The 27,798-nt window shown below is 42.2% G+C and overlaps 2 pseudogenes; both read left to right on the forward strand.

The window, feature by feature from the left end:
- Nucleotides 1-6,680: 6,680 nt before the first annotated feature.
- LOC129355494 (NLR family CARD domain-containing protein 3-like) lies at nucleotides 6,681-15,225 on the forward strand (annotated as a pseudogene).
- Nucleotides 15,226-17,045: 1,820 nt separating this feature from the next.
- Nucleotides 17,046-27,287, forward strand: LOC129355491 (NACHT, LRR and PYD domains-containing protein 3-like; annotated as a pseudogene).
- Nucleotides 27,288-27,798: the final 511 nt, after the last annotated feature.

Raw genomic sequence — 27,798 nt, forward strand, 5'->3', positions numbered from 1 at the left:
AACGAGTGTGGGAAAACCTTTGCAAATCGTCTTCATTTTGGAGACCACCAGATGGTCCACAGTGGATTAAACCCCTACAGCTGTGACCAGTGTGGAAAATGTTTCATAGTCAGCACCTCCTTAAAGAAACATCTCCTCCTCCACCTGGCTGAGAGGCCATTTGTCTGCGATGAGTGTGGAAAAGGTTTCATTCGTAAGACTGACCTCAGAACCCATCAGCTTGTCCACGCTGCAGTTAAACCCCACAACTGTGAAGAATGTGGAAAGTGTTTCACAACAAAATCTAAGTTAAAAGCCCATCAGAGCTTTCATATTCAGGGGAGATGCTTCGTCTGCCAACAGTGTGGGAAGGCTTTCCACACCAAAGCAAATCTCAGCAGACATCAGAGGGTTCACACTGGAGTTAAATCATTTTGGTGTGGGGAGTGTGGAAAATCATTCAGCCAGGAAGGGAACTTAAAAGAGACACAGCTTCCTCCACACCGACAGAACGTTCTCCTGTGATACATGTGGGAGAACCTTCACTCAGTGGCACCAGCTGAAAACACATCAGGTCATCCACAGGGGAGCAACACCATACTGCTGTGGTCTCTGCGGGAAACTCTTCATTCGGAAGACATCCTTAGTGGCTCATCACCACATCCACACTGGAGATAAACCGTACAGATGTGAGCAGTGTGGGAAAGTCTTCCACCGAACTGAGCGGCTCAGACAACACCAGAAGACCCACTCTGAGGAGAAACCCCACAGCTGTGGGCAGTGTGGGAAGACTTTCAAGCTGTCCCGTTATCTAAAACAACATGAGAAGACTCACAGCAGCAGTCCAGAGGACCGGAGTGGATCAGGGACGATCCAGTCTGAGGTTGGTGAAGATCTGGCTGCTTCTCAACTCTTTGTCCTGGATTATTTTATTATAACTTGAATTTGAAGTTGTTCAGGGTGAAAGTCCTTTGCTGAGAGTTTTAGTCAAATGTCGGTGCCATCTCAGTAAAATGTTCCAGGAACCCTGACTTCTCCTCTCTGTATGTTTGTGGTTTTAGAAGCGGAGCAGCAGAAAAGCAGCTGCTTCTCAGCCCAGCGCTGGTGGAGATCCAAACGGGTCTGGGAGAAAAGTCAGCGAGGAAAAAGCTCCAAAGGTCCAAATCTGAGACCAGTGAAGACGACCTGAACGTTCAAAAACTGTCAGATCAGACTTCAGAGTTCATGTTTCTAACGTTAATCCTCCTTTTCCAGCAAACCCTGACCTTTGACCTTTAATGCCATGTTACCAGGGTGGATTTCCATCATTATTCTTCCTTTTGCTGCCGTTTCATAATTAGATGTTTCTGGTTCTCCCTGTTGATGCTATGTTTAGGTAGCTAGAGAGCTAACGGTAGCTAACAGCAGAACTGGGACAGCTGGTTCTGGAGGGACCAACAGAACCAGCTTCAGATCCAGCAGAAGTTTGTTGCAATGGTTGCTGAGACAGAAGATTTTCCTCATGGAAATCATCTACTGCAGCTGAAAGCTCTTATTTTGAAAGGTCTATTTGTCTCTGTGTCCATATTGGTCTCTGTCTCTGTCCTTCACTCTCGTCCCAGACACGTCATTAGTGTCCAGAAGCAGTTCCCTGAATGCTGTGGGAACGTTCATCAAGCTGCAGCAGAGGTCGGCTCACACCAACATGAAAACTGACACATCAGCGCTTTTTACTCGTCTTCAGACAGTCAGATATTTGACCAGAGAAATGAATCAGTTTCACAGTTTTCTATATTTAAGAAAATCTGGCAATAGATAAAGAATATGAGACTCAACCTGATTGTTCTAAAACAGGTTGATTTAGAAATGTTTCATTTGTTTCTCATGGATTTTATACATCAGAATGAACAGGATGTGCTGAGAGTTCTGCTCATTTCCATGTCGCAGTGAATACTGGACCTTCCCTCTACTTGCTAATCCAGGGTAGAAAATGGGATTCAAACTGAATCTGGGCTGCAGGTTCTGGGTTGATGACCCAGTTGGACTTTTTGAGCTGCTTCCAGCTCCATGTTTGTGGAGTTTGGATCCTGTTAATGTTTCTAAGTTCTGGAGGTTGAATAATGTTGCAGATGATGATGATGATGATGATGGATCTGCTGCTGTTCCCTGTTCAGCCACCAGATGGAGCCTCAGCAGAGTTTGGAAATGTTGCTGCTGAAAGTTGCTGAGGTTTTTATTTCTGCGTTCAGACATATTGATCAGCATTTGATCGGCTCAGTTTGTTCCTGTGAAATAAAGAAAGTTGAACCTTCTGCTGGTGGAGACGATGATCAGTCACATTTTCCCATCCGGGTCAAACTGCACAGAACCAAATGGGATTTCAATTTTCTCAGCTTCGTTTTGTTGATCTTTGGATCAGTAGAACCATCAGAACCAGTTTCTACGTTCTACCTCCTGAAACTGGGCCGAGTTTCATCCATCCAGTTCTCAAGGTCAAAGGTCAGCTGATCACCTGAACGATCAGCTGAGACTGTTCCCATGGAAACAAGAACAAGTAGAAACCAGGTATGGATCAGGTATTGATCAGGTATGGATCAGGTATTGATCAGGTATTGATCAGGTATTGATCAGGTATGGACCAGGTATGGATCAGGTATGGATCAGGTATTGATCAGGTATGGATCAGGTATGAACTAGGTATGGATCAGGTATGGATCAGGTATGGATCAGGTATGGACCAGGTATGGATCAGGTATGGACCAGGTATGGATCAGGTATGGATCAGGTATGGATCAGGTATGGACCAGGTATGGATCAGGTATGGACAGGTATGGATCAGGTATGGATCAGGTATGGATCAGGTATGGACCAGGTATGGATCAGGTATGGACCAGGTATGGATCAGGTATGGACTAGGTATGGATCAGGTATGGATCAGGTATGGACCAGGTATGGACCAGGTATTGATCAGGTATGGACCAGATATGGATCAGGTATGGACTAGGTATGGATCAGGTATGGATCAGGTATGGACTAGGTATGGACCAGGTATGGACCAGGTATGGATCAGGTATGGATCAGGTATGGATCAGGTATGGTCGGCTCAAGACCCATTTATTTTCCAGGTCTTGGTCTTAGATTGTGATGTTTTCTTGGTCTCATTGAACAAACCAGGTCAAGAAATGTAACTCTCCTTTAGGTCAGAGGTCAGTTGACTCCTTCAGGCTGGCAGCAGAATGAAGGTCCATGGATTCACTCAGACCTCTTATCAAACTACATCTGGTCTGTGTGGCCTGGAGGTAGAGAACCAATGAATTAAAGTAAAAAGTGCAGCACAGTAAAAATACTCCTAAAAGTATTTTTCCCCAAAAAGTCACTCAAGTAAATGGAACCAGTTATTATCCAGTTCTGATCTGGAGCCAAAGATCAGAGTCGGGTCCATTACTGGTTCTCTCCTCTTAGTGAAGCAGTAATGGAGGAGAAGATCCTCCAGGGGGCGCTCTGGGAGGTCAGTGTTAAGGTTGGTCACAGATTCCTGAATGTTTTCCTGGCTGATTTCAGTTCAGAGGATCTTTTAGTTCCTTTCAGTAGAAATCTGAACTTTCCACCATGACTCCTGTCTGACTCCAGCAGAGCAGCAACACACGATGCTTTCCAGAGTAACTGAACCAGATAGGAAAGGTTGATGGGTGCAGTTAGTTGGTTTGGACAGCAGGTGGCGCTGCTGCAGGGGACAGAGGGAGGGCAGCAGCTTCATGTAGGGACACATAGAGGCAAACATGAAGCTTTAACACCTCCTGAAGTCTTCAGCTCCACTTTCCCTCAGATTTCCTCTGAAACAGCTTTAAGGGGAGAGATTCAGGAAAACAACATGTTGCTTTATTCCTGCAAAGCAACATGTTTTGCTTTCTGGCTTTGCTTTGTGGCCCCTGCTCCATTGTAGGGCATCCAGCTTGGAGGTGGATGATGACCTGCAGCAGTCACCTCACATCACGTCTCCAACCAACACAGATCGTCGCTGAGCTGCTGGAGGCTCTGGAACATTTCAGTGAGACACTTAGAGACACTTTGGAGAAGAAATCCCCTTAAATAGACTCGACAAAACCACACTACATCCAGATCCACACAATTCTGATCAAGCCTGTTTTACCAGAACGTTACTGGACCCAGAGTTCTGACTGGAATCTTCATCCAGTTTGGTTTGAAACGAAAACAAGATGATCTCAGGTAGAAAATGATCCGTCTAGAAATGCAGCTAAAGGTTAAATGCTGTAGAAATAAAGACAGAAATATTACAGCTGAACTAAAGCGATCAGATCTTGCAGTATTTCTGCTGATCAGTTCCTGGTTTATGGAGAACTAAACTCCTTCATGCAACAATATGCTGACTGAAAATAAGCTCAAAATTGAGAGAAATCACTTAAATATCAATCAAATATGACATCAGTGTTTCATAGCTCGACCGTCAACACAAAGGAAAGAAGATATGAAAGTGTTGAAATCATCTTGATGGGGCGGAGCCTCAGGTGAGTCAGGTATCAGATCAGGTGAAACAGGCTCAGATTCTATTTAGTTCCAGAAGAGAAGAGAAACTGGATCAGGGTGAGTGTTGACTTATCCTTGTGTTCCTTTCTCTGGGTTTTCTCTTTGTGGAGGGAACCAGAACTCAGTTTGGTTCTCCTTCAGAACCAAACTCCTGGCTTCATGTGCCTGTGGCTCCTGTCAGATTCTTAGTTCCTGTTATGAGAACAAAGTTCTTTTGAATGCATCATTGGTAATTTTATTCTCCTTTTTCTAACTTTTTGAATCAGATTTTTAATCATAACTGATGGACCTGTGGAAAACTTGTCCTGCAGGGTTGGGTTTGTAGCCAGACCTGAGTCTGAAGTATCTGTGTGGCACATATAAAATGTCTTAGCCATAACAAAATTACCTTGATTTATGCTGCTGATATCTAATTTTCTGCTTTTATTTAGATTTATATAATTGAGTAAACATGTAAATCAACAAAATGCCTCTAGAGTCCATATTTTACACTCAATTGTCAGACATTTACCCACAGTTCTTACATATCAAGAAAACATCTTCACCACTATAACCATTATTCTATTTCAGAGCCTTACTCATTTTTTAAAACATTTGTTCATTAGAAAATTAGTAATATCTGCTACTGTATTGGTTGAATTGAATTTCTGCAACTGTTTAGAAACACCTACTAGTAAACCTATTAATATATTTCGCATTTAGAGTGATATTTCAAATATTCATTTTACTGAATAAAATAAATGTTATTTTATTCTCTTCAGTCTAAACCTGCTGCAGAGAAATGACCACAAGTGTGGTGGTCATCTATATACACAGATGATCAAAATACTTGTGTGTATATTTTGGAGAAGTGTTTTATTTTCTAATTGGGGTTAAATATCTGTGTTAGTGCAGGTAGTTCAAATGAACTTAGAGCCTCTCAGTGCAGATCAAAACAAAGCAGTCAGTGTTTCACAGTCAGTGTTTCACAGTCAGTGTTTCCGGTTCCTCCTTTCTGTCTGCTTCCCTGACAGACAGGGAAGCAGAAAATTAATTAAGTTGTTCTCTGTGGGAATCTTGGACTGACCCGTTTGTCCTGATTCTTTAGCTGTGAGCTCACAGTCAGTGTTTCACAGTCAGTGTTTCACAGTCAGTGTTTCACAGTCAGTGTTTCACAGTCAGTGTTTCACAGTCGGTGTTTCACAGTCAGTGTTTCACAGTCAGTGTTTCACAGTCAGTGTTTCACAGTCGGTGTTTCACAGTCAGTGTTTCACAGTCAGTGTTTCACAGTCAGTGTTTCACAGTTGGTGTTTCACAGTCGGTGTTTCACAGTCAGTGTTTCACAGTCGGTGTTTCACAGTCAGTGTTTCACAGTCGGTGTTTCACAGTCAGTGTTTCACAGTCAGTGTTTCACAGTCAGTGTTTCACAGTCAGTGTTTCACAGTCAGTGTTTCACAGTCAGTGTTTCACAGTCAGTGTTTCACAGTCAGTGTTTCCGGTTCCTGTCAGACAGACTGAACCACTGGGAACAGGAACAGGAGGACAGATCACAGCAGTAATTAGGAATAGTTCTAATCCTTCTAATTAGAGAAATCCTTCTGGTTGGAAGGATGGTTCTAGAGCGGTCTTCTTCCTACTCTCTGACCCAACATTTGGATTTCAGACCTCAAACTATGACTGCTGAACCCTTTTACTGAGACTGAAACCAGTATGTGTGAAAACAGCGTCTTCTGCCTTTCAGATCACACAAAGTAAAGATTTTAGATTGACCTGCTGAAGTTTCCTATCTAAAGGGCAGTTGGTTCTGGGTCAGCAGGTCCAGTTAGTGTCCCATGTTTTGTGGAGTTATGCTACTGTTATTAGGTAATTATGTTGCTGTATGTTACCATGAGAAATGCTGCTGGTAAGTTGCTCTTCAGGTGATGCTGATGTTCAGATTGATGTTAAAATGTTAAATCTTTTACTGATTCATCTTGGTGATCTTGTTCAGACTCAGACAAGCAGGAGGACTGGCAGACCATCTTCCTCTCAAGCAGGTCTGGACCTGAAAGGTTTCAGAACCGCTTCTGTAACTGAAACCTCCAACAGGAGTCACTCCAACATATGATGAAGTTACTGTTCAGGACCAACACATCACAACGTGACAGAACATGCTCACTGCTTCATTCATTACATCTGACTTCAGTTAAAATGTTGTTGTTTTTTAAACTGTTTTACCTCTAATTTCCTTCATGGACTCAGGTTTTCAGGAGGTTTTGAAGAGATGAGCCATCAGGCATCAGAAGGTCATGAAGAAGTGAAGGAGAGAACAATTCAAACCCACATGTTACCTGCTGGAATCAGGTTCCTCTGATCCTCTGAACACGTCTCTCTCAGACTGACTGTCGTCCAGAAGATGGAAGATCTTCTGAACCGGAGAGAAAAACGTCCAAGATCTAACTGTCAGTCTGTGAAGACGGCCGTCTCCAAAGATTATCCTCCAGACCTCAGTAATGAACCTGGACTCTCAAAGAAAAAGTAAGAAACCAGTTACTAACTGAGTCACATGACTCAAATGAGGCATAATACATCTAATATTAAACGGAAGATCTTTAGTGTGTAAATAAAAAGTAACTTAAATTTCTTTTAAGTTAAATTAAAGCTGAATACACTAGAAGAATGTTGGTCAGCAAATCAGAAGTCCAGAGTAAATGAATTGGTGAAAATGAGGAGCAACAATCCAGGGGTTGTCTGTAAATCACAGAAGCTTCTACATGATTCCCCCTCCAAACCTTTCTTCACTTACTTTCCATTTCTTTTTGGTGTTTCAGAACATCAAACCAGTCTAAATTTTAGTCAAAGACAACATCAGTTAAAAATGCAGTTCTGCTGAGGTCCAAAGAAATTTAGGAGCGAAAGAAGAAGAAAGTATTTGATGTCCATCAGTCTGGAAATTGTTATAAAGCCATTTCTTATGAGAGGCATAAACATGGAAAAGCTTCTCAGGACAGGCTGGTCGACCTATGAGCACAGGAACAACTCATCCAAATGTTACAAAAGATCCCATAATAACATCCAATGAGCTGCAAGACCCACTTCCCTCAGTTAATGCCAGAGGTCATGCCTCCACTATAAGAAAGAGGCTGGGCAAAAATGACCTGCATGGAAAAGCTCCAACATGAGAAGCACTGCTGAGCAAAACAGCTTTAAGGCATGTCTCAGTTTTTCCAGCACACGTCTTGATGATCCCCAGGACTTTTGGAAAATCCTTCTGTGGACTGACATGGCAAAAGTTGAACTTCCAAAGAGATGGCACTACTTTTGTGGTGGTAGTTTGATGGTCAGGTTTTTGCTGCTTCATGACCTGGAAGACTTTCTGTGGTAAATGGAATCATTCATTTTGCCATCTACCAAAATCTTGTACTACTCCTGCCAGCAAGTCCACCTCTGAACACCTGAAGAAAAACAAAAGGAAGACTTTGGAGAGTCCTAGTTGATGTCCTGACCTGAATCATTTGAAGATGTTGTGGTGAAAACCACTGTAGCCAAATGACAACTATTTCTGCAAAGATGAATGAGCTTAGATTCCTCCACAGCTCTGGAAAAGACTTATTGTAAGTTATCACAATTACAGTTCTTTCCAAAGGGTTGCCCAATTAATTATTATATTTATGGGGCCAAAACTCCTTCAATTACAAATTGCATTTTATGTGTACTTGTGTTGTCTTTGATTAATATTTAAATAGGTTTGATTCTCTGAAACACTGAAGTATGATAAACATTTAATAAAATATTAAATCAAGACAGGTGAAAACTAATTTTTACTACTGTAGATTCTTGAGTTTCCCCCAAACACGATACCTTGCATTCCTACAAGATAAGTCAATGTTTTCTCTGAGAGCATTTCAGTTATTTCCTCATTCTCACTGTCAGGTGTCTCTCGGCAAACACCAGACGGGGAAGAACAGGAACTGGACTGCTGACAGCCAGTCAGATCAGCTGTGCACCAGGTGAGACTGAACATCCAGAATCAGATGTTCTTATAACATCTCTGTTGAACCAATTCCGTGTCTTTAGTCGGAATTTTGGGTCAATGTTTTTAGAACTTCTTGCTAGACTAAATGTAAGGTTTGTGATCAGCCTAATAACCTTTTGGGTTTGCTTGGATCCGTTTTCAGCACTTTGTGCTCAATTCATTGAAATTTAACATTTTCTTAAAGCTAGTGCTCATTTTTTGCCAAAAGACAAAAAGATGGGAAAAGCAACATGCTGTACTGCTGCTTTTACAGAAAGAGGGAACAGAAGTCTGAGTGACACAAACCTTATTTACTCTGACAATATGCTGCAGGTTCGTTTCTGAATTAGTATATCCAACTTGTAATATTTCTAACAATCTGTAATTTACTTCTAAAGAGTCAAATCAGTTCCACATCATTTCAAATCTGTAATTGTTCTTCAAAAACACCCAATCCAGGCTCTGACAGACTCAACGACCTGTTCTGCCAGATTTAAGTATTTTTTAAATACTTCAATTTAAGAAAACTAAGAAAATCATAGTTTTCTTTCATTAAGGTTGAAAAATGTGAGAGGGAAACATCTTTCTTTTTCTCAGCCTGTGTATTTGTGGGAAAAGATCATTTACAACTAGTAAAATAAGAGCAGGTAATGCATGTAAGGGACATGTTTTTGTCAACATTTATTCATCTGATCTGCTTTGTGGATTAAAGCATAACTGAAAAAATACCGGCCACAGAACAGAGGTAAAAGTATGATATATGATAATAGAGAAATGTTCTGGTTCTAAGGATGGAACCACCTGTTGCGCATCACATGATGTGAAAACAGAGACATTATATTCATAATACAACTTAATGCTCCAGATGGTATTGTTCAACTTAATTACACAAAATCATGTTTTTACACCAATTTTTGTTTTTGGTCCAGCAGATGTTGTTCTGCAGCAGGTTCTTCAGGAACATAAGATCAGTCTGAGGAGGAGATGTGAATGTGTGACTGAAGGAAGTGATGAAACAGGAAGTAGAACCCTCCTCAACAGGATCTACACTGATCTCTACATCACAGAGGGACAAAGTGAAGAGGTTAATACCCAGCATGAGGTGAAGCAGCTGGAGAGAGCTGCCAAGATCCAGAACCTCCATGACTCTCCAATCAGGTGCCATGACATCTTTAAAACCTTCCCTGACCAACATGGAGCCATCAGAGTGGTTCTGACCAACGGCGTCGCTGGTGTTGGAAAACCTTCTCAGTGCAGAAGTTCACTCTGGACTGGGCAGAGGGCTTGGAGAACCAAGATGTCAGTGTGGTGGTTCTGCTTTCGTTCAGGGAGCTGAACTTGATCAGAGATCAGCAGCACAGTCTTCTCTCCCTGCTCCATGTTTTCCATCCAACACTCCAGAAGCTCCCAGCAGAGCAGCTGGCTGGCTGCAAACTCCTCTTCATCTTTGATGGCCTGGATGAAAGCAGACTTTCACTGGACTTCAGCAGCAGTCAGCTGGTTTCTGACGTCACACAGAAATCATCAGTCAACGTTCTGCTGACAAACCTCATCAAGGGGAACCTGCTTCCCTCGGCTCTCATCTGGATAACTTCCAGACCTGCAGCGGCCAATCAGATCCCTCCTTCATGTGTTACCAGGGTGACAGAAGTACGAGGCTTCAGCGACACCCAGAAGGAGGAGTACTTCAGGAAGAGGTTCAGTGATGAAGAGCTGTCCAGCAGAATCATCTCCCACATCAAGACCTGCAGGAGCCTCCACATCATGTGTGGAATCCCAGTCTTCTGCTGGATCACTGCTACAGTTCTGGAGAACATGGTGACCTCAGAGCAGAGAGGAGAGCTGCCCAAGACCATGACTGACATGTACTCACACTTCCTGCTGGTCCAGACAAAGAGGAAGAACAACAAGTACCATGGAGGACATGAGACAAGTCCACAGGAGCTGATGGAGGCTGACAGGGAAGTTCTTCTGAAGCTGGGGAGGCTGGCGTTTGAACATCTGGAGAAAGGAAACATCATGTTCTACCAAGAAGACCTGGAGCAGTGTGGTCTGGAGGTCACAGAGGCCTCAGTGTACTCAGGAGTTTGTACAGAGATCTTCAAAAGAGAGAATCTGATCTTCCAGAAACCAGTCTACTGCTTTGTTCATCTGAGCATTCAGGAGTTTCTGGCTGCAGTCTACATGTTCCACTGTTTCACCAGCAGCAACTCAGAGGTGATGGAGAAGTTCCTGGAAGAAACAGACAGTGAAGCATCTCTGGAGGACTTCATGGAAAAAATGTTGGAGAAATCTCTTTTCAATAAAAATGGCCACCTGGACCTGTTTGTGCGTTTCCTTCATGGACTCATTCTGGAGTCCAACCAGAGACTGTTAGGAGGCCTTCTGGGTCAGACAGAGACCAGTCCAGAAACCATCCAGGGAATCATCAACAATCTGAAGGAGATGCGCACTGATTACATCTCTCCTGACAGAAGCATCAACATCTTCCACTGTCTGGTGGAGATGAAGGATCTCTCAGTTTTTCAGGAGGCCCAACAGTTCCTGAAATCAGAGAACAGATCTGGGAGGAAGCTCTCAGAGATCCAGTGTTCAGCTCTGGCCTACATTCTGCAGATGTCAGAGGAGGTTTTGGAGAAGTTGGACCTAGAAAAATACAACACATCAGAGAAAGGACGACAGAGACTGATTCCAGCTGTGAGGAACTGCAGAAAGGCTCGGTGAGTCCAGATGTTCAGATGTCCACAAAGCACATGTAAACCAGTCTAGCTTCCTGCTCAGGGTGTACAGTTGGTCCGGTGTTGCAGGGGCCAGGAATAAAATCACACTGCTCTTCTTGTATCTGAGTTAAAAAACAAGTGTTTCTGTCCAGAACCCCTGATTAAACCTCACCAGGAACACTTAGAATTGTGATCCCTGTGAGGTTGAAATGTGCACACTCTGCAGCAGCAGCCCTTTCAGAACAGCGGTATCGCCGCCCCAACCTTCCAGTCCAGGAGAGCTACCCTTATTACCCATACAATATTTCTATAAAATTATTTAATTTATCATTTTTAATAACTAACCTGATATATGGCTAAACACTTAAAATGAAATATACTGTATATGACTTTAATGTGTTTAAATATTTTGAAAAATCCTTTTCTCTAAAGCAGGCTGAAATATGACCTAAAGCACGACTGTAACATGAATAAAGACCAGGACAATAACCCAAACCATAATCTGAAGCATGATCTTAACTGTGAACTGAAGAGTTTCACTGGATTATGTCTATGGAAAAATTATGTAAACAGCAGATGTTTATCAGATGATGACATAACATTCATATTTTAATCTGCATCAGATTGTCTGATTTAATTTTAACTGTACTTCTTCTCTAATCTCAGTCTTGTTGGCTGTAGACTCTCAGAGAGTGAATGTAAAATTGTGGCCTCTGCTCTGAAGTCCAATTCTTCCCACCTGACTGAACTGGAAATAAGGGAGATTTTTGGAGTGAGGACCTTCAGAGACTCTGGCATAAAGCACCTGTGTGACATACTGGAAAGTTCAATCTGCAAAGTAAAAATCCTGAGGTTTGTTTTTCTCTATTGAACTAAACTCTTTCACCAACATTTTAATACATATTATAGTAACTCATTCTAATTCTAAACATTTTTGATTAAATGGCACAAAAACTTTATCTGAGGTGAAATAAAAGTTTTAAGGCATTTTTCCACTGGCAAGTTGTTAATGTGGAAAAGCACCTTTAGTTCTGTATTTGGATTTCATACATGACGAGTGTGTATGAAATGGAAAAAGTTCATTACCAAGCACTACTAGATGAGATCGCTCTATCAGGTTAATTTGTATATTGTGCAGAGAGTTTACAAGACAATGAATAATGAAGCAGAATGAAGGAAAAACCTTTTTGTCAGACTTGGGTGAAATTGGTCCAGCTGACAACAGGATTTCACTAGCAACAGCTGTTAATGTGTATCCTGTCTTTCTGTAGCACAACCGTTTTTCTAATCTCGTTCAGCTCTTTAGTCTAGGAGCCTTTTTGAGATAAATGGGATATAAACAATGCAAGGACTTCTTAAAATTACTTCAGACTTTCTGAAAATATCCTCTCCATTATTTGAGCATTATCTAATATAGCTCATGATAAAGGAGTCAGAATGGAAGCGGAAAAATCTTTGAAAAAATAAACAGCATTTTTTTTTCCGAAATGTTTCCAAATATGATGAAAACTGGAAAAGGAATGTGTCTCATTAGCTTCAACCTTTAACAGACACAACATTGAGCTCTAAACAATTTTGATGGTTGGATGAAGAAATCTGATGAAATTTGAGACAACACAAATCTGATGAAGAAATTTGTTCTTGTTTCTTTGGTTAAAAAAAGAGATTGATAGTACATTGGTGTTTTTGTAATGCAGAATCCTGTCTGGCAGTAGAATATAGAATCCTCTGTTTTTAGCCTTGTGTCACGTTTTTATGTTATATTGAGTGAAATTAATTAATTTTATTAATCCTTTTAACTTCACCTCATATTCTATTCTTTATTCAGTTTGAGGAGCTGCAGTTTGTCAGAGATCAGCTGCTCTTCTCTGGTCTCAGCTCTGACCTTTAACCCCTCCCATCTGACTGAACTGGACCTGAGTTACAACGACCTGAAGGATTCTGGAGTGAAGCAGCTCTGTGTTTTCCTCCAGAATCCTGAATGCAAACTGCAGAAATTGAGGTATGGTATCATGCTTTAGTTTATGGTATCATGCTTTAGTTTATGGTATCATGCTTTAGTTTGGAGCTAATATTTATGACATTAAAGTTGGGTTTACACGAATCGACAGACATATTGATATTAAACTGCTCCACACACAGAATCTTCATGGTGAAGTTTAGTTTGGTAGAGGAAAAATTTCTTCATTTTCAAAACTTCTCATGATTTCTTAAAAAATAAATAAAAGAAACGATTGCATGTCCCAGCTGTCTTACACAATGAGGAAAAGAAGATAGAATGAAAAATGCAGATTGGACTTTTATTTGAATGTTTTGAATTAATTTACAACTTTAATATGATTTATTTTTCAAAGTCATCTATTGTATTATGGATGACTTTAAAGAATCTCAGTTCTTATTTCTGGGTGACGGCGGTCGGAGTTCATCCTGCAGTCGATAGGTTGCTGGTTTGAAGCACCTCGCTCTGACCAACAGCTGGTTAGCGCCACCACTTGCAGAAAAAGCACATTTCAGCTCCTGGTATCCCTCTGACAGGAACATATAGAAAAACTCTGATGTTGACTCATTTTGCAGACTAAGATACTCAAACATGTCACACTATAAGGTTCTGGTTCTGTCTGTCATCAGTTAAAGTTAGTTATGCAGTGAAAATTCACCATGATATAACGATGTTAAAGCTATAGAATAATTGTTAAATAGTTAATTTATCCATATTGTTTTCTATGAAATAAAAATTGGCAGGAGAACATGAGTTTGATGCAGCTGCAGCTGGAGATGAAGTCAACAGGTCTTGATTCAGTAGCTTGTCGTTTTTAATTTCAGTCGCTCTTTAACTCATCCTGTTGGCTTCAGCTCACATCTTTTATTCTTTATTCAGATTGAACAACTGCGGCTTGTCAGAGATCAGCTGTTCTTCTCTGGTCTCAGCTCTGACCTTTAACCCCTCCCATCTGACTGACCTGGAGCTGAGAGACAACAGCCTGAAGGATTCAGATGTTCAGCAGCTGAAGGATCTTGTATCAGGTCTAAGGTGAGTAGATGGCTGTGCTGGGTGGTCTGGACAGGCAAACGGGCCGATACTTCTGTAGAACTGGTCCTGGTCCCTGTTTTGGTTCCTGTGCTGAAGACATGGATGTAACAGACATGTCACCTGCACTTACTGTATCTGCTACTTTTTTCAGCTGTAACAGTGTTTAATCCGCTAACATGTCATTTTTAAACATCCTGTAGCATACATGCTACAGGATCAATTCTGAGCTCAGCGATGGCTTCAAAGGTTCTCTGCTTTGAATGTGTCATTTCCTCCTGCACCACGGATCAAACGTGAAGAAGGCTTCTGGATGCTAAAGCTGGTTAATGCATTGAGTGAAGAGGGTTGGGTAATGCGACTGTAGACTGTTAGACATCCAGGCAAGTCTTCTCCAATAAACCAGATACATACATTCTTTATGATTTCTGAGGTAGGTTATATTCTGCAGGCTTAGAGATCCAAGTGCTTGAAGGACAGAGCTGGTTAGATAAGATCTCAGAGTAAGGAGTGAAATGGTTCAGCACCTCACACAAGGTGTGTGTAGGTGTGTGAGCTTGGAGCTCAGTGTGTTCACTGCAACACGTTAAGATGAGAGCTGAAAGGAAGCTGCTCTGATCAGGACTGAAGGCCCTGCTGCTGTTTCTACTGGATGTGCTGCGTCACTGACTGCTGCTGGAGAGAAGCTGGCAACTCACTGATCTGATCTGTGCGTCTTGCTTCTCTCTGCAGGTGGAAGTGGAAATGAGCTTTATAAAGAAGAGAATCGTCTCTGTTTCCTGCTGATCCTCCGAAGCTGCAGCAGTTAAAGAGATTCTGACTGGATCATGATGATGATGAACTCTGAGATGAAAGATTTTCATCCTCTTCATTTTCTCATGTCTTTCATTTTGTGTCTGATCTTTGGATCAGTGAAGATCTACTGGAAAGTTGATTCTTTTTCATTTTGTAACTAAAAAATTAAAGTAAAGCTCATCTCAACAATTTATATCCTGCAGATTTTCTTCATTCTAAATAAGTTTTTGTATTGTCTATAGATGATATATTAAATCTATCCTGAAGATGTTTGAGCTGCTCTGGTCATCTTATCTACTGGAAGTGATGGTTTCTTCCAATGGAAGATTCAACTTTTTTGTAATTTTAAGTCAAATTTTCCTATTTCCTTTTTTTCTATGTTAAATTTGAAAGATTAAAACACGTGAAGTTTCATCTGCTGTAGAACCTCCTTTGCTGAACATTGGAAACATTTTCTCAGAGACTTTTCGATGTTGTTTGGGGGATTTTCTCTGTTCTTCTTGCAGAGCGGTTCTGGTTCTGTTGGATCTGTGGCTCCATCTGAAACGAATTCCTCCTGTAGAGCAGCAACATGTGGAGCAGCTCATCCATGCGCCAGGCTGGTTAAAACCACCACAGTGTGTTTGTCTGTTTTTACTGCCTGCTGTAAAGTAATTACTCCCTCAATATATCAGATACTTTGGACCTTGAATATTGAAGAAGGGATGTTTTCCTAGAAGTAGAGCAGCAGTTACTACTTCTGTCATGTTTTCTGAATATCAGCTCAGCTGACAGTTTTGCATGTCAGTTGAGCTGTTAGCATGTCACAGTGAAACGTCTCTGCAGCACAGAGCATTCAGTGTCTTTCTAGACGAAATCTGAAATCAGACTGAACTAAACCTGCAGAGTCACAGTAAAACCAAATCCACTAAAGTCTGATATGAGCTGATTCTCAGGCTAACCAAACAACTACTGAACCCGGGACTAACTGAGATCTTCATCCAGTTTGATTTTAAAACACAGCTACGACTTTTCAGTCAGAAAGTTGGTGGTTTACAGAGAAAAATATATATTTCCTGCAAATGTAAACTGACTGTAAATTAGCAAAAAAACCAAAGAAAAACAGAAAAACTGTTTAAATTTTATAGCTCAACTTTACCATTGATGCAAAGGGAAGAAGAATTACAAAAAAAGATGTTTAAACAGGTAAATTCAGCTGGACGGGGGGAGGAGTCTCAGGTGAGTCAGTTATAATCAGATACTAGATCAGGAGAAATGAGTTCAGACTCTATTTAGTAAGAGAACAGAACAGAGAGAGGAAACTTTATCAAGGTGAGTTTTATCCTCATTGTTCCTTTTTTACTCTGGTTTAGTTTCTGCAGTTACTATGCAAAGCAGCTTCTTTTACATTTCACCCAAAGGCAACTCAAAGCACTTAAACATAGAAGTTAAAGACAACATACAATCAGAAAAAACATCAAATACATTAAGACTAAACAAGGTTTTTAAAAAACACTTTGAAAGGTTAAGAGTGAGCAACAGCAAATATGAGTTTTTGAACTAATTTCAATGGAACTGAAGTTGGAAATATTCCCAGATTTCTGGAGCATAAAAGCTCCAGCTCATAAACAAGCTGCTTCATTTAGTTCTGACTCATGGAATGGTTAGTAGTTTGCTTCAGATGGTTTTAGTGGTTTTAATGGTTTTAATGGTTTTAATGGCGTTAGAGAAGATCAGACTAGGCTTTAGAAAGGGCTTTATAAACCCTTAGAGCTGCACTGACATCCCAGTCTTTGTGTTTTTTCTAAGGATTCTCACAGCAGCTTCCTGAAGAAGCTGAAACTGACATTGATGTTTTTCTGATAGTTCAGGAAAAACAGTTGTAATAATCAAGTCTGCTTAAAACAAAGGCATGAACTAAATTCTTAGTCTTGTTGGAATGAGTCTTTTTTATTTTTTAGGTAGTAATATGCTTTCTTTATGATAAACTGGAAAATAACAACTAAAAACTCAGTGTTACTCATTTCTGTTTTCAGACTGACATTAGATGATGGATGAGTTAAAGGAAGACAAAGCAGAACCTCCAGGATCCAGCATTCCTTTCCTGAATAATGTCTTGTCCAAATCAAGACCTCCAGACCTCAGTAATGAGGCTGGATCCTCCGACATCAAGTAAGAAATAGATTTCTGTTTCAGAGACTCTGCAGAGACAAACGGTGATATTAGCTAGTTGACTGGCATCTTGCATGAACATATTGTAAGATTTTTCATTTAATCTTAAATCTGAAAAAGCAAAGATATGAATCAGTACAGCAATGTCTCAACCCACTGACAGTTTATGTTCAGAGCTTCTTTAGTGTTTTTTTGGTTAATGTGATTTGAATAAGATGTTTGTGTTTCAGAGGTCAGAACCACAGAGAGATAGCAAAACCTCCAGGATCCATTTGTCTGTCTGTGAGGAGTGACTGGTCAAAAGAACAACCGCTTGACTTCAGTTCTGAACCAGGAGCCCCAGACACAGAGTAAGAAACCAGTTTCTAACTGATCCACTGCCAAAAATGCCCAAAGCAAGTTAAAATGCAAAGTTCTGCTAACAAAAATGGTACTTATTTTTATAAACATTCAAGAATTACCGACTGAAAACAATCATGTCTCAATGAAAGGTTACTAGTTTATTTAGTCTTATTTAAAAAGTACAAAAACAACTAGAACCTAGAAAAGAATATTCAGCTGTCCATCCATTTCAGAGAAGATGTAAAAAAAGTTAACATTTAACATTGGTTTTTTTTTCGACTGATCAGATGGACGGACTGGATCCCTCAGAACATTTGGTGCCAAATAAACCCAGAAACAGCAGCGGTCAGATCAAAATGGACATGAGAACACAGAGCATAGAGTGATATAGAAAACTGAAATAAAGCAGGAATGAGAATCATAAACATGGACAGTAACTAAAGATACAACTGCAAACAACTTGACAATAAAGCTACAAAATGAGCAGAAGACCAAAGTCCAAAAGGGAATCATAAAGTCAAGTTTAGTAGAGCCAACTTTATTTGAACAATAAAAGAACTGAACATTGTGACATTTATAATGTTGCTTATCCGTCTTTCTGGAATCAAACAATTAGTCAACTTTTCATCTATTTGGAAAGTAAAGCAGTTTGGCTACATTTTTGATTCTATAGGAATCCAAAACTTTGATGTGGACAATTCTGGGTGAAGTTTGGTGAGTTTCTGAATATGTTAAGGCCTCTTAGATGTGGATGTGCAATTTGTTGGAAAAATACAAATAGGAAATGTTGCGATTACAATAGGCCTTCTCAGTGCTGTTGCTGCTTGGGCCTAATTATTGTCCCTGAAATGGTTTGAAACAGACAAATACAATAAACAAAAGATTAATCATAAAGCCAAATATAATGCAATAAACCCTTCAACCAAGAAATCCTTAATATTCTGAGTTTATGTTGCAAGCCAACATTGGTTCGTTGTTGCATTGGAACTTCTTGAACCAAAGTGTTCAGTAGAACAGCTCCACCTTATTGTCAGTGAATTATTTCAGTGGTAAATATCTTCACAGATGGAGGGAGGACAGAAGCGTTGGTGTGGAGGAGCAGCCGTCCTGCTGTGCTTTGTGTCACGAGGTCTTGATGGATCCAGTCCGTACCAGCTGTGAACACTGGTTCTGTAGACATTGCATCACATCATACTGGGACCAGTCTGCTTCATTAGAATTGTCCTGCCCCCAGTGTGGGAAAAGACCCAGAACTTCACCAGGTGAGATTGAACGTCTACGACCAGAGCTTAATTCCATTCTTCAGGATTTGTCCCACAATAGCAGGTTCAGTCCTGTTCCATCTGTCTCCATCGCGTCCTTGAGAAAGACACTGGACAATAAACAAAGAATGCTGTTTAACAGTAGAATAACAATCTGAGGATGAATGTGATTGTTTACAATTGTTTACTACATTATTTGAAGTCAGAGCTTAAAATGATAAAATCCTAATGTTCCAAAGGCCTTTGTTCCAACTTTTTAAAACTTTTTTCTCTCTACTTACACTGTCTTCTTTTCTTTATTTCAGCAGATGTTGTTCTGCAGGAATTCTAGAGGAACATAAGATCAGTCTGAGGAAGAGATGTGAATGTGTGACTGAAAGAAGTGATGAACAGGAAGTAAAATTCTCTTCAACAAGATCTACACTGATCTCTACATCACAGAGGGACAAAGTGAAGAGGTTAATACCCAGCATGAGGTGAAGCAGCTGGAGAGAGCTGCCAAGATCCAGAACCTCCATGACTCTCCAATCAGGTGCCATGACATCTTTAAAACCTTCCCTGACCAACATGGAGCCATCAGAGTGGTTCTGACCAACGGCGTCTGGTGTTGGAAAAACCTTCTCAGTGCAGAAGTTCACTCTGGACTGGGCAGAGGGCTTGGAGAACCAAGATGTCAGTGTGGTGGTTTCTGCTTTCGTTCAGGGAGCTGAACTTGATCAGAGATCAGCAGCACAGTCTTCTCTCCCTGCTCCATGTTTTCCATCCAACACTCCAGAAGCTCCCAGCAGAGCAGCTGGCTGGCTGCAAACTCCTCTTCATCTTTGATGGCCTGGATGAAAGCAGACTTTCACTGGACTTCAGCAGCAGTCAGCTGGTTTCTGACGTCACACAGAAATCATCAGTCAACGTTCTGCTGACAAACCTCATCAAGGGGAACCTGCTTCCCTCGGCTCTCATCTGGATAACTTCCAGACCTGCAGCGGCCAATCGGATCCCTCCTTCATGTGTTACCAGGGCGACAGAAGTACGAGGCTTCAGCGACACCCAGAAGGAGGAGTACTTCAGGAAGAGGTTCAGTGATGAAGAGCTGTCCAGCAGAATCATCTCCCACATCAAGACCTGCAGGAGCCTCCACATCATGTGTGGAATCCCAGTCTTCTGCTGGATCACTGCTACAGTTCTGGAGAACATGGTGACCTCAGAGCAGAGAGGAGAGCTGCCCAAGACCATGACTGACATGTACTCACACTTCCTGCTGGTCCAGACAAAGAGGAAGAACAACAAGTACCATGGAGGACATGAGACAAGTCCACAGGAGCTGATGGAGGCTGACAGGGAAGTTCTTCTGAAGCTGGGGAGGCTGGCGTTTGAACATCTGGAGAAAGGAAACATCATGTTCTACCAAGAAGACCTGGAGCAGTGTGGTCTGGATGTCACAGAGGCCTCAGTGTACTCAGGAGTTTGTACAGAGATCTTCAAAAGAGAGAATCTGATCTTCCAGAAACCAGTCTACTGCTTTGTTCATCTGAGCATTCAGGAGTTTCTGGCTGCAGTCTACATGTTCCACTGTTTCACCAGCAGCAACTCAGAGGTGATGGAGAAGTTCCTGGAAGGAAAATACAGTAAAACATCTCTGGAGGATTTCATGAAAAAAGTCCTAGAGAAATCCTTCCAAAGTAAAAATGGCCACCTGGACCTGTTTGTACGTTTCCTTCATGGCCTCATTCTGGAGTCCAACCAGAGACTGTTAGGAGACCTTCTGGGTCAGACAGAGACCAGTCCAGAAACCATCCAGAAAATCATCAATAATCTGAAGGAGATGAACACTGATGATATCTCTCCTGACAGAAGCATCAACATCTTCCACTGTCTGGTGGAGATGAAGGATCTCTCAGTTTATCAGGAGGCCCAACAGTTCCTGAAATCAGAGAACAGATCTGGGAGGAAGCTCTCAGAGATCCAGTGTTCAGCTCTGGCCTACATTCTGCAGATGTCAGAGGAGGTTTTGGAGGAGTTGGACCTAGAGAAGTACAACACATCAGAGAATGGACGACTGAGATTGATTCCAGCTGTGAGGAACTGCAGAAAGGCTCGGTGAGTCCAGACGTCTTTACTGTGTGAATGCTGATTCAGCATTACCACAATCCTGTTATTCAGCATTATTATTGCTTCATTCTTTGTAGTATTTTCATCATTAATATGTCTAAATGCTGAGCTTCGTGGAGGTCTGTCTCTTGTCCTACATACTTGAATTAAATGTCAGAACTGCCCAACTAGCATTGGTTCAAACTCTATAGATTTCTGCAGATGAGCTCAGCTATGTTAAGGTGTGCTGAACATAGATTCATCTAAAAGTTGCAGGGCAGCAGTCCTTCAGGGCTGGACTTTAAGACTGCTTATCTACAACATGTGTAATGTCACCTGTCAGAAGTGAATGTTAAAGAATGTTTTATCCCTTCTTATCTTTACCTAAAACAACACATACATTCAAAGCCATCATGTATTTTTGCCTTATTGTTCAATAATTATGCACAATCACAGGTGAGCATTTTCATCACTCTGTCCTCTGCACGTTGTTAATGATTTTTATGCTCATTCCTTTATGATCCAGATGTTCTGGAACATTGACACATCTAGAATAGACGGGTCCCTGAGGACCCAAATTGAGAAACACTGATGCATAACTTTCTTGCTAGTGATTTATATCTTGCTGCGAGATACTGGATTGTTTTTGAGCTTCTGCACAACTTTCAGCTGAAATCTTCCCTGGTTTGTGTTTTTGTGCTTTATTACCAGGTGAATTACCTCTTTTGACCAACCTAATACTAAAGCAGGGTATCTGATTGGCTGTCCTTTTTATTTGTGGATATTTATTCTCAGAACTCCAGAAATAAAGTTCAGACTTTCCATATTTTCCTGATTTTGGCTGACCTTCTCCTCTACTGAGGCTGCTCTTACTGCTGCTGTACTGTATATCACCTCATTCATATTTTAGGGATTGTATTCCCATTATCTAGGAGATGCTCTGGAGATACTTCACTCAGCTTTGCTATCCCGTGTCAGATATGAGCAGCAGTCTTCACGGTGCTTATTCCCCTTTCCAAGTGTTGCATCTCCTGGAACACTGAGCTACAAGCTGTTTTACTGTCGACTGTTTATGTTCATATATTAAAGATGTAACCAGACTGATCTCTGACATGAACAATGATTTGAGCTGCATATGATCCAAACTATGAACCATAACTAGTAACCCTGATCAGGACCTGAACCTCTAACTGAACCTGACCATTACCCAAACCAGGTCCAAAATGACCACATCATTACCTGCATTAATGTCTTAATTACAACCCAATCCATGATCAACTCATGGCCTAAGCTATGTCACAAAACATATCCTGAACCATGACCTGTATCAAGCCACGTTTGACTGCAGATCTTCAGTGTCTTGCCTCTATAGAGCCAATGTGATCAGATGATGACATCAAACATGTAGTCAATGGAGTACTGTTTGTCTAATTGCAGGCTTGTTGGCTGTGGACTCTCAGAAACTGAATGTGAGGTTGTGGCCTCAGCTCTGAAGTCCAACCCCTGCCGCCTGACTGAAGTGGATATAAGTTTGATTCACAGAGTGCGAAACTCTGGAATGAAGCATCTGTGTGTGTTACTGGAGAGTTCAGTCTGTAAGCTACAGACCCTGAGGTTGGTTTTCTCCATTTTCCTCCTCCACCAACTAAAATGATTAATTGATGCTTTGATTTTCATTTTAAGATCCAACTTTTCAAGCAAATGTAATCAAATAGGTATAAACTTTCAAGACAAAGTGAAAACCAATCAGGTCCTGCAGATTGATTAGAAGTTTTCTCAGAGGAGCAAGAGGATTGACTTTCTGCTGAAAGAGGGAACATCCTGACTGTTGTCTGTGTATGCACAGAAACGAGTCGAGGACTTCAACAAGTGTGTTCCAGTTACTGAAGGTCACAGTTCTCACACTTCTTGTAAAACTTACTCAGCTAGGATTGCCCCTCATAACCAGTAACACTGATTCTTTGTTCACAATCAGGATCACAATCCATGGTTGTGTGAACAATTTTGTCTTGTTTGGGATCTTCAAATTCTCTGCTTTTTGGGAATGATATGGCTCTGTTGGCTTCTTCAGGCCAAGGTCACTGCAGGAGATCACTGCAGGAGATCAATGCAAGAGGTCACTGCAGGAGGTCACTGCAGCAGGTCACTGCAGGAGGTCACTGCAGGAGATCACTGCAGGAGGTCACTGCAGGAGATCACTGCAGGAGATCACTGCAGGAGATCACTGCAGGAGGTCACTGCAGCAGGTCACTGCAGGAGGTCACTGCAGCAGGTCACTGCAGCAGGTCACTGCAGGAGATCACTGCAGGAGATCAATGCAAGAGGTCACTGCAGGAGGTCACTGCAGCAGGTCACTGCAGGAGGTCACTGCAGGAGATCACTGCAGGAGGTCACTGCAGGAGATCACTGCAGGAGATCACTGCAGGAGGTCACTGCAGCAGGTCACTGCAGGAGGTCACTGCAGCAGGTCACTGCAGCAGGTCACTGCAGGAGGTCACTGCAGGAGGTCACTGCAGCAGGTCACTGCAGGAGGTCCCTGTAGGAGGTCACTGCAGCAGGTCACTGCAGGAGGTCACTGCAGCAGGTCACTGCAGGAGATCACTGCAGGGGGTCACTGCAGCAGGTCACTGCAGGAGGTCACTGCAGGAGATCACTGTAGGATGTCACTGCAGGAGATCACTGCAGGAGGTCACTGCAGGAGGTCACTGCAGCAGGTCACTGCAGCAGGTCACTGCAGCAGGTCACTGCAGGAGATCACTGCAGGAGGTCACTGCAGCAGGTCACTGCAGGAGATCACTGCAGGAGATCACTGCAGGAGGTCACTGCAGCAGGTCACTGCAGGAGGTCACTGCAGCAGGTCACTGCAGGAGGTCACTGCAGCAGGTCACTGCAGCAGGTCACTGCAGCAGGTCACTGCAGGAGATCACTGCAGGAGATCACTGCAGGAGGTCACTGCAGGAGGTCACTGCAGGAGATCACTGCAGGAGGTCACTGCAGGAGGTCACTGCAGCAGGTCACTGCAGGAGGTCACTGCAGCAGGTCACTGCAGGAGGTCACTGCAGGAGGTCACTGCAGGAGATCACTGCAGGGGGTCACTGCAGCAGGTCACTGCAGGAGGTTACTGCAGGTCACTGCAGGAGGTCACTGCAGGAGGTCACCGCAGGAGATCACTGTAGGAGATCAATGCAAGAGGTCACTGCAGGAGGTCACTGCAGCAGGTCACTGCAGGAGGTCACTGCAGGAGATCACTGCAGGAGGTCACTGCAGGAGATCACTGCAGGAGATCACTGCAGGAGGTCACTGCAGCAGGTCACTGCAGGAGGTCACTGCAGCAGGTCACTGCAGCAGGTCACTGCAGGAGGTCACTGCAGGAGGTCACTGCAGCAGGTCACTGCAGGAGGTCCCTGTAGGAGGTCACTGCAGCAGGTCACTGCAGGAGGTCACTGCAGCAGGTCACTGCAGGAGATCACTGCAGGGGGTCACTGCAGCAGGTCACTGCAGGAGGTCACTGCAGGAGATCACTGTAGGATGTCACTGCAGGAGATCACTGCAGGAGGTCACTGCAGCAGGTCACTGCAGCAGGTCACTGCAGGAGATCACTGCAGGGGGTCACTGCAGCAGGTCACTGCAGGAGGTCACTGCAGGAGATCACTGTAGGATGTCACTGCAGGAGATCACTGCAGGAGGTCACTGCAGGAGGTCACTGCAGCAGGTCACTGCAGCAGGTCACTGCAGCAGGTCACTGCAGGAGATCACTGCAGGAGGTCACTGCAGCAGGTCACTGCAGGAGATCACTGCAGGAGATCACTGCAGGAGGTCACTGCAGCAGGTCACTGCAGGAGGTCACTGCAGCAGGTCACTGCAGGAGGTCACTGCAGCAGGTCACTGCAGCAGGTCACTGCAGCAGGTCACTGCAGGAGATCACTGCAGGAGATCACTGCAGGAGGTCACTGCAGGAGGTCACTGCAGGAGATCACTGCAGGAGGTCACTGCAGGAGGTCACTGCAGCAGGTCACTGCAGGAGGTCACTGCAGCAGGTCACTGCAGGAGGTCACTGCAGGAGGTCACTGCAGGAGATCACTGCAGGGGGTCACTGCAGCAGGTCACTGCAGGAGGTTACTGCAGCAGGTCACTGCAGGAGGTCACTGCAGGAGGTCACCGCAGGAGATCACTGTAGGGGGTCACTGCAGCAGGTCACTGCAGGAGGTCACTGCAGCAGGTCACTGCAGGAGGTCACTGCAGGAGATCACTGCAGGGGGTCACTGCAGGAGGTTACTGCAGCAGGTCACTGCAGGAGGTCACTGCAGCAGGTCACTGCAGGAGGTCACTGCAGCAGGTCACTACAGGAGGTCACTGGTGAATGTAAGAAGGGATGAGACTGTCCCCTCCCGTACGTTTGAGCCCATTGTTCTAAACCAGAAAGAGGTGGACGGTCTCTTTGAGTTGATCTGATTCAAATATCTTGACAGATACTCTACACTTGGTTTCTTGTTCATGGGTGATTGTAGGCTGGAACAGCAGACAGACTGATGGATTGGGGTTATACAGGTACGTTTTCAGTCTGCTATAGTGAAGAAAGTTCAGCCAAAAGTAAAGCCCTCAGTTTACCAGTCTGTGTTATTGCGCTCACCTCTGATGATGAGACACAGAATACAACTGAAGAAACAAAATCCCAACACAAGTGAGCAAGAAACTTGATCTGAGCTGAAGGAGGAGGCTGGAGAAAAACATTTCTGGGGACGTTCACTAAAATTAATCATTTACTATAAATGTATTAGTACTTAGTTTAACCTGCATCCTATTGGTTTTACTTGACATTTTATGTTTTATTCAGATTGAATCTCTGCAGTTTGTCAGAGATCAGCTGTTCTTATCTGGTCTCTGCTCTGAAGTCCAACCCGTCCCATCTGACTCAACTGGACCTGAGCAGAAACGAAGACCTGAAGGATGATGGCCTGAAAGATTTATGTGCTTTTCTACAGAATCCTCTCTGCAACCTCCAGGCATTAATGTGAGACATTATGTTTTAGTTTAGTTCTGATATTTACCATGTAAAAGACGAGTTAACACTAAACCGGAAGCAGACAGATGATACTGAACTTTGGGTGAGGTTTTTTTTTAACCTCTTCATAAGTTATCATATAATAACATGATGTAAAACAATGAGTTAAATATTTAGTGAAGGTTACAATGTTATTTGTCTTTCTAAGATATTACATTTATTATTGAAAGTTCAATATTTGCTGCTGACTTTCATTAACAAGGTTTAAAGAACAGAAACATTGTGAGGAAATGTCTTCAGGCCCGCAGGCTAATGCTGCAGCTAGCACTTTGTTTTGGAGCTGGTGGGTTGGCAGTTGAGTCCCAGGCAAGACATTAAACCTGCCTTGCCTAAAGGATCCAGGTCAAGGCACACTGGATCCTTTAGACGTTTCTCTGCTTTAATATGCCTGATTCAGATTATTGCAGTTGTTTCTGTTAATTCATGAAATCAATTTTATTGGACAAAATATTAGTTTAATATTAGATATTTCTTTATATGACTTTATGTGTTAATGTTTCATCTTAGTCAGTGTCTCGACAGCCTCAGATCTCATGTTTTGTGCTCTAACCAGACTGGAGGGCTGCAGTTTGTCGGAGGTCGGCTGTGCTTCACTCGTCTCAGCTCTGCAGTCCAACCCGTCCCATCTGACAGAATTGGACCTGAGCTGCAATGACCTGAAAGATGCTGGAGTGAAGATACTCTGTGGTTTTCTACACAATCCCATCTGCAAACTGCAGAAATTGAAGTAAGACACCATGTTTTAGTTTTGGGCTGAAATGTATGTTGTAAAAGCTGCTGAGGATCCTTATGGTAAAACTTCTTCACTGCTTGTTTCAGTAAAAGATCAATTTTCATTTTTCAAACTGTCTTTAATGTACTACATACAACAATAAGGTTCTAGATCTGTTTGTTTCTGTACTTACAGTCAGTTTTACATTTAATATTCTACCTGAAAACACATTTTAATGGAATCCTCAACATTGGTTTATTTATCTGCTTTAAAAATCAAATTTCCTCCAAATCTACTGGCTTTCATGTTTCCTTGAAATTAGAGACATTTAAATACACAATGTGAGTTTGCATAGATGGAGCTGATTGAGTTTTAGGGTCAAGTAAAGTTACATTAACTGTAATGAAAGCTCTTTACTTCTCTATTGTAGCATTTAACCTGCAGCAAAGTAGCTTCAGCTCAGATATTTTATTCTTTTTTCAGATTGGAGTGTTGCAGGTTGTCAGAGATCAGCTGTGAATCTTTGGTCTCAGCTCTGATGTCCAACCCGTCCACCTGACAGAACTGGACCTGAGCTGGAACACCTTGACAGATGTTGGAGTGAAGAAACTTTGTGTTTTCCTGCAGATGCCTTTCTGCAAATACAGAGACTGAAGTAAGATTTAAGCTGCATTGACATCATACTGCAGACATATGGCTAATAATCCACACTGAGAATATTCATTAGAAAGTTAATTTCTCATTGGTTTGTTCCAAAAAAGTTTAGTTCTGTTTCATATTTCCTCTCATGATTTAACAAACTGAGTTTAACTTTTGTGCATTTATCATCCATAACTTCCCATAATCCAGTGAATTTAAAAACAATAAATTAAGCAATTCACTTCCAGCAGCATTACTTCAAAGTGTTTAAGTTATTTCAGTGTTTAAGTTATTTCAAAGTGTTTAAATTATTTCAAAGTGTTTAAGTTATTTCAAAGTGTTTAAGTTATTTCAAAGTGTTTAAGTTATTTCAAAGTGTTTAAGTTATTTGAAAGTGTTTAAGTTATTTCAAAGTGTTTAAGTTTTTTCAAAGTGTTTAAATTGTTTAAAAGTGTTTAAGTTATTTCAAAGTGTTTAAGTTATTTCAAAGTGTTTAAGTTATTTCAAAGTGTTTAAGTTATTTCAA

The sequence above is a fragment of the Poeciliopsis prolifica genome, unplaced genomic scaffold (genome assembly GCF_027474105.1).
Source record: "Poeciliopsis prolifica strain line A6 unplaced genomic scaffold, Auburn_PproV2 SCAFFOLD136, whole genome shotgun sequence".
In the NCBI taxonomy this organism is placed as follows: Eukaryota; Metazoa; Chordata; class Actinopteri; order Cyprinodontiformes; family Poeciliidae; genus Poeciliopsis; species Poeciliopsis prolifica.